Here is an 8,225-nt window from a genome sequence, read left to right on the forward strand (position 1 = left end):
ATAAAAGGGATTAAAAATGCATACATACATATATACATAGCTAATTAGCTGTTGCCTAATGAGCAAACACAGAACTACAGTGGCATACAATAGTAAATATTTATTTCTCACATAAACTTGTGGAGTTTAGATGATTTGATAGGGCCTGTTTGGGCTGTTCTGTTTAGTTGAGTTGGACTCTGTCTTGCATCTATAAATAAGCTAAGGGTTTGGTTATAGTCTGGATTTGGCTGGCATGCCACATCTTGGAACATCATATGTTTGCCAGCTCCTGTGACCAGGTCCCTAGCTCAAGTACATACTTTTCATGGAGATGTGCACAAGAGGAAGTGCAAGAGAGGAATCCCGAGTGCTCACTTCAGCAGCACATATGCTAAAATTGGAACAATACAGAGTTTAACACAGGCCCTGTGCAAAGATGACATGCAAATTCTTGAAGCAGTCCATATTTAAAAAAAGAGACAGAGAGAGAGAGGAAACCCCATCTCACAAGTGCTAGGTCTCCACATCACATCTGCTGAGCCTGTCATTGGCCAAAGTAGATGTAGTAGGTTGAATAGTGGTTGCTAAAAAGATACATCCACATTTCAGAATCTGTGAGAGTGAGCTTATTTGGTAAAAGTGTCTTGAAGATATAACTGTTAAAGGAACTCAAGATGAGATCATCCTGGATTACTGTGGCTGGTGGGCCCTAAATCTAGAGACAAGAGTACTTAGAGAGAAGAGGGGCAGACACGGACATAGAGGAGAGAACCATAGGAAGATAGAGGCAGAGATTGGAAAGCTTGAAGCCACTACCAACTGGAAGAGGCAAAGAAGTGTTCTTCCCTAGAGGCTCTGGATGCAGCGTAACTCTGCTGACAACCTTAACTTGGGACTTCTGCCATCCAGAACTGGAGAGAATAAATTTCTGTTGTGTTAAGCTACTAAGTTTGTGGCAATTTGTTATGACAGCCCTATGAAACTACCGTAACAGGTAACACTTTTGAACTTAGATTCAAGTAGTTAGCAAAGTAAGCACTGCTCACAGGCACTGCAATGTTGTATGGACTGAATACAGAGAAATTTGAAGAATTGAGGTAGTTAGTTCAATCCACCATATCTACCAGGACTCAGCCCCAATTCTCAAGAAAATGAAGAAGCTTCATGACACTTCTGTTTTCTAAGTTTTTTGAAACATTAAAAATAAACCACTATCATGTACTCACATGCTATTTCATGTGATGTTATTTTGATTATTACATGTTTGGTAAAAGACTCAAAGAGTCCCCTGTGATCTCTGCCTCCTAGTGAATCACTTGTTTATTTTAATCTCCTTTCTTTAAATATGGGTGGTCTCTGTGACTTGTTTCCAACCAATAGAATATGGCACAGGTGATGGGATGATACTCCCATGATTATGTTATATATAAGACTTCATCTTGCCAGCAGACTTACTCTAGAGATTTCTCCCTTGCTGGCTTTGAAGAATCCATGTTAGGAAGTTCACATATCAAGTTGCTGATGGAAGCCTCCAGGACCCGAGGGAAGCCTCTAGCTATCAGCCAGCAAGAAGCCAGGGAAGTTCTGCAAACACATGGCACTGAATTCTGCCAACAACCTGAGTAAGCTTGGAAATGTATTCTTCCCAGTTGAGCCTCCAGATGAGAACACAGTTCAATGACACACACTGCAGCCTTGTGATATCTGGAGTAGAGAGCCCAGCTAAGCTAAGCTTAGATTCCTGACTCACAGAAACATTGAGATAATGAATGTGTGCTATTTTAAGCTGCTAAGATGGTAATAATGTATTAAGCAGCAATAAACAAATAATATAATATGAAAAGGGACATTTTCATGCTTGTCAATCATAGATTAGTCTCAATATTTAGGGAATGAATCCAACATAAGTCACTGTTCTAAGATCTCTTCATTTCTAAATCTGGCAGGGTAATTTAAATAAAAGTTACAATGATGAACTTTGAGCATATGTGGTAAATGAGTACAACAGTAGAAAACTGCATCCTGTGAAAAGGGGGATTTATTTTTGGTAGTGAACAAAGAGTTGGATAGAACAATTAACTCCCTTTGTAAATCTAGAGATTTTTTTTCAGATGGAAGGGGGTAGTAGATTCATTTTGTACTGCTCTGGATAGAAATGCCATGACTAATGAATGGAGATCATAAAAATGCAGTTAACTTTCTAAGTAACTAAATGTGGACAGTTAGTGAATAGGCTACCCGGTAGAATGGTGAGTTTTTTGTTCCTGGAGAAATTTACACAAAGGTTGAATGAAAGCCTATCCCTGATATTATGGGGGGGGGTGATAGATAGGTAGATAGATGATAGATGATAGATGTATAAATGGATGGCTAGATAGGTGGATAGTTGGATAGATGGAGATATAATATAAACAGACTGATACATGGAGAGATTGAGGAGATTTGGGTGGATAAATGAACAGATATAGCTATGATTAGATATTATACAGATTGACAGAAATGATAGATGATAGATGATAGGTAGGTAGATAGATGATAGATAGATAGATAGATAGATAGATAGATAGATAGATAGATAGATAGCTATGAGATAGATGAGAGAGGGAGAGAAAGGCTTAGCTGGATAAGGGAAGAAGTAGATGAATGGATGAATAGAGGGCTGGGTGTAGGGATAGATAGATGCATAGATAGACGGACAGATAGCTAGCTAGACACAGACAGATAGATTCATGGACGCATAAATGAAGTAGATTGAGTTCTTCTCAACCCTCTTCTTCCTTGAGTCCTAAAAAATTTCAAATGTTTTTTTTCACACTGATATCTTGCCTCAGGGATGAAAATACTTTGAGTAGTGGAAACTTCTTTGCTAAAAGCGTTAGAAGTATGCTATATACTGTGAGCAAGGGGGAGTGAGAGCCCACTTATCAATCAATCTCATGCCTCTCAATGGTTGATATATTTCTTTTCTAGACTAATTTGTTTGTTGGATGGTGAGTGAATTACAAGCAGCACACGTTGGAATGCTTACTCTATCAAAACAGAAGTCAGCTGCTTTCTACAGCAATGGCTGATGCCAGCTGGCTAAAGAATGGCATTGGCTCCAGCTGTGTTTTGAAGCTACACATTTCATGTTTTACAGTCCAATCAGATGCACTGGCACTGAATGAAATGGGTCCAGAAAATACAAGAGAGGATGAAATGAATAGGAAGAGGATAATGCTATGTAGTGAAATAAATTCTAGTCAGGATTTGAGTTAATCGGTCACATTACACACAAATATTCACAGTTAATAATGTGAAAGCATTATTTCAGTTTCTATAAAGTCTTTCATATGTAGATTTTAGTTAAATATATATATTACATATATTCATGAAGAAGTTGTGCAAGTAAGAAAAAATATGAAGAGATGTCATCTTTAGATTTGTTTCATTCAGATTTTAGCAAATTATTCTTGTATTTCTTTAGGATTTAAATAATGCATTCAAATTTTAATTTTATTTAATGTTACAAAAACAGAGTGGCTTTTAGATTTTGGAGTAAGTAAATATTAACACAAAGTATATATGTCGACCAACTATTAATTCTTTCAATACTCTAACATTTCACTCATCTATTCAAATACTGAGAACCTACTATGTGCCAGGAACTATAATGAACATATTATAGACCATGAACGTGTTATAACCATTACTCTTAGGAAATCACAAGCTGAAAGGAGACATAGGAATAAATATTAATAATAAATTTTAAATAGAGGATTTTACTATATGACAAAGCCATAAGGGAAGGGAATAATCAATTCTCTTTTGAGACTGGCAAAAATTGGTTAGAGAAAGTACTTTTGGTGTGCCCTCTAGCATAAGTAGGAATGATCATGAAGAGAAAAGAAGAATGGTAGAAGGGATGCCAGGCCAGGGAGGCAGCCTGATGAATATTTAGAGATCATGGTCATTTGGGAGGAAGAGTGAGTAAAATGGTGGATCTTCTTGCCCAGGGAAGAAGAGTCAGGTGTACAGATGTGAAAAAACAATTTATTACTTTCACATAGTATTTTCTGCATCTAAAATAAAAGAGCTATATAGGGATGTGTTTTGTGTTGTGTCTATATTTCATTTTTTTAAATTAAAACTGAATCATTAGAAAAATGACACCTAGTAATGTAATTTCTAGGGTTAATTTGATGGTATCCCCTATTCATATTCTAGGATTTTCAAGGGAATTAAAAAAATATTTATTTATTTATTTATTTACTTACTTATTTAGAGAGAGCATGAGCTGGGGAGAGGGTCAGAGGGAAAGAGAGAAGTAGACTCCCCACTGATCAGGGAGCCAAACCCAGGACCCTGAGCTTATGACCTGAGCTGAAGGCAGAAGTCTGACTGACTGAGCCACCCAGGTGCCCCTTTCAAGGGAATTTTTAGCAGCTCTATTATTTACTGCTTATATTTATCTGCCCATTCACTTACTCTACTATCATATAATTCATCTATTCACTCAAAAAGGATTTATGAGCCTCTTTGAATCTCGGAATAATGTCAGATGTTAAGGATATGACAGTGAACAAAATGGTTCAAGTCTTTGTCTTCTAATGAAACTGACTTTTCTAACTAAAATGACATCAAACTTTATAAGAAGATGCTAATTAGAACACAAAATTTCAGATCTTTTTGCTTGCCATTTAGAATTGTTATCACCTCTTGTAATTACTGTCATGGACACTGGCTCTTACTTTGCCTCTGGAGAGTTCTGATTTGGCCAAAATGAGCATGTTCCATTTTTCTGAATGCAAATTCAGATATTTGTATAAGATGGTTTTAAATGTTTATTCTCTTTGTGATTTATTTTAGGCCACTTTGCCAAGGCCTTTAATTGAATAAAATTGTTATCCCTATATTTATCTAGTTATAATAATCAGTACCCTTAATTTTTATGCCAACTTTTCTCCATAAGCTGCCACAGGAGGGTAATGGCAATTGAAAAGCTACAAAGAGGTGGCAATAATTATTGTGACCAGCTTGTCATCAGAACAAATTCTATTAATCCTCAGAGAAAGTCCTGCCAATCCAGCAACATTTCTTTCCCACCGGGAGGGTAGAGCTCCTCATCCTTTTTCCCTGCCTTCTCTCAATTGCTGCCCCACATTTACTGTTGCAACTGCATTATTGGCTGGTGACCTGATACTTTTGTCCTGCCTGCCAAATGGTTAGGAAACCACAAGCAGGCTGCTTCCTTTTCTGGAGGCAAAATCACCATACACAAACATCCGACTCAGGATAAGTAAATTACCTTGGTCAATTGATTTACAATTTATCTGGGGCAAGGTTTTGATAGAGATATTAAAAGGGAAGTAAAATTTATAATACTGACATAAAGCCCAGAATTCACTGCTTCTGCCAAGATCAGCCACACTCTATACTCCACCAGGCAGGTTAACTCAGCTTTTTGGCTTATTGGATTTTTCCCTTTCCAACAGTTTCATTTATGCTTTGGGGTTTCAATAACCTTCTGCTTAAGGCCCCAAGTCCCCAGTAGAGTACAGCCTTGTGGATATGAGAACAGCCACTCCACAGTCTCCTGGGTGTGCTTTGAGATCATATCACCCAGTCCCTTCCTTTGATTTCTCCTCTTCTCCAGTAGGTGGTAGACAAGCAGTACTGTGACTACTTATGTAAGCTGCCAGAAAATGTGGGAATAGGAACCAGGGTGTTTTTCTCCAGGCAAGGAATAGATCAGGATGCATTAGGCTGTTGCTGCTTTCTTCCTAACTCTTGTTCTGGCCATCAAATCCTCTTAAGGGAAATGTATCAAGTCACATTTTTTTAAAACATTACAAATGCTGGTCCAGTAGTATTATTCTAAAAAATAAAATAAAATTAAATAATAAAATAAAATAAAATAAAACAAAAATAATAAAATAACAAAATAAATCGTTTTCTCACCAGTGGATTGTTTTGGTTGTGAGGAAGTAGATGTTTTGAGAAAATCAAGTAAAAGGTAAACAATGCTACATACCAGACAGCAGACCTGGTCCTTCCTCACATCTTGTGTTTATTCAGTGTAGTTAACAATACATGACAGACAGAAGATGCTTGCTAAATTTACGTTAAATTTATTTTCTAAATATAGAGTGAGGGTGGAAGGATGGAGAGAGAGAAAAGAGAAGGAAAAGAGAGGGAGAACAATAGCACATGGCATATTTGGGAATGTGATCATGGATTATCCTTAAGCTATTTACAGTTTACTAGACTGTTACTCTTTACTGTTTAAAGTTTACTTTATAGTATTACTATGGAGTATGGAACTTTCAAATTGTCCAGGTGACAGACCTTTTTCTCATGGGAAAATAATACAGTAACATTCTCATTAAGAAGAGTCAAACAAATCAAACCATTATCTTTTTGGTTGACATACTACATTGAAAAAATCTTGCTTAGGATATTGTTTGTTAAGTCATCATGTAACTTTCAATTACTTGAGGATATAAGGAATTAAGTCTAAAAAGGGCAAAGATTTAAATAATATGCAAAAATGGAAGTTTGATAACTCTATAACTATTCCCCTACATTGTGCTGTCTATCTCTATAATCAAGGTTAACTAAAAAGGATGGCTCCCTCTGGACAGAAGAATAATGATTATGAAAAGTAAAAGAGAAAACACCAAACACTGGCTTGGCTATGGTTGTGCTTTAACTGCATTGGGTAGGTGTGTCGTCTGTTCCAAATTTTCAGCCTTTATTCATGATGCTTACGTCACTGACTTGATTCTTATCTACTTATTTGTATCCAAATTCAAGCCCCCCCCCATTTGCCTGCAGCCTTAAACTCTATTTCTACATATGGTTTCATCCCCAGTTTAAACATCTAGACTTTATTCTTGGCCTTACATGGCCTATATGTTTTCTTGCGAATACTATGCATTTAATAATGCACTATTATATTAAATTGTATTCATTTTATTTCTGCTCATGCTCTATAACAAAATTGGACCTGACTCCACCTTACCTTCTCATCTTACCTTTTCCCTTGATTTTTTTTAAAGACTTTATTTATTTGACAGAGAGAAAGCACAAGAAGTGGGAGCAGCAGACAGAGGGAGAGGGAGAAGCAGGCTCCCCATGGAGTAAGAAGCCTCATATGGGGCTCGAACCCAGGACCCCGGGATCACAACCTGAGCCGAAGGCAGACGCTTAATGGACTGAGCCAGTCAGGCACCTCCTGATTTTTAACTGATATTCTGCAATGTGACCTGACTTCATCTTCAGGGTTTGTGGTACCTCTATAGCCAATGTGAATGTAGCGATCATTTGTTTATGCTCTCTATTCTGTGTCCATACTATTCATTCTATCTTTTAGATACACACTCCCAACTTCCGTTTTCCCCAATATGTCTTTAAGTCCATGATCCCTATGGCACAAGTCAAGGCATATAAATGAGAAAATAATCTTTTCTTGAATTTAACTTTCGCAAATCAGACTGGAGGCAAGATTTCAAGACAGAGAATTTCCTTAAGATGTGCCTGACTCTTAGTAAAAGTGGGGTTTCCTTTAAGAGCTTAGTGTCCGTTTATCTTTCTTGTTCTAATGGACATTTAAGGTTTCCACCTTGACGGAGAGAAGAAAAATAATGTAGATGACTCGGGAGCAATGGCAACTGTGCCAACAGGATTTCAGGCGACAATGCTGAGCTTTACTGAGCCCTGTAATCATGGAAAACAGGACAGTTAAGGAAACTCTCCCACATTTTGTTCCTGGACATGGCTTGCTATAAAAGAGCACTCTTCTCCATATGATTCAGCTAAAATTAATGCATGTCCCCTTTGCTTATCTATGACAAAGCCAGACATAGATCTACAAATTCCTATTTATCATCTCATAAATGAATAGCTGAACTGCTTTGGTACCACTAACTAGTCAGAACTGAATGCTTATCAACTGACTTTGGTCAAGATTCTCTACCATCTCGGGCGCCTGGGTGGCTCAGTCGGTTAAGCGACTGCCTTCGGGTCAGGTCGTGATGCTGGAGTCCCGGGATCGAGTCCCGCATCAGGCTCCCTGCTCGGTGGGGAGCCTGCTTGCTTCTCCCTCTGCCTGCCGCTCCCCCTGCTTGTGCTCACTCTCTGACAAATAAAACATGAATGAATGAATGTATGTACTGAGTACAACTTGGTGAGTTTTTTCTTGATAAAAAAATTTTGGGGCGCCTGGGTGGCTCAGTTGGTTAAGCGACTGCCTTCGGCTCAGG

General features: G+C 37.8%; 1 non-coding gene across 1 annotated transcript; it reads left to right on the top strand.

Moving 5' to 3' along the window:
- Positions 1–349: 349 nt before the first annotated feature.
- Positions 350–453, top strand: LOC123324194. The gene has a single exon (XR_006539683.1). It is a non-coding gene; the product is annotated as a U6 spliceosomal RNA (small nuclear RNA).
- Positions 454–8,225: the final 7,772 nt, after the last annotated feature.

The sequence above is a fragment of the Neomonachus schauinslandi genome, chromosome 2, assembly GCF_002201575.2.
Source record: "Neomonachus schauinslandi chromosome 2, ASM220157v2, whole genome shotgun sequence".
In the NCBI taxonomy this organism is placed as follows: Eukaryota; Metazoa; Chordata; class Mammalia; order Carnivora; family Phocidae; genus Neomonachus; species Neomonachus schauinslandi.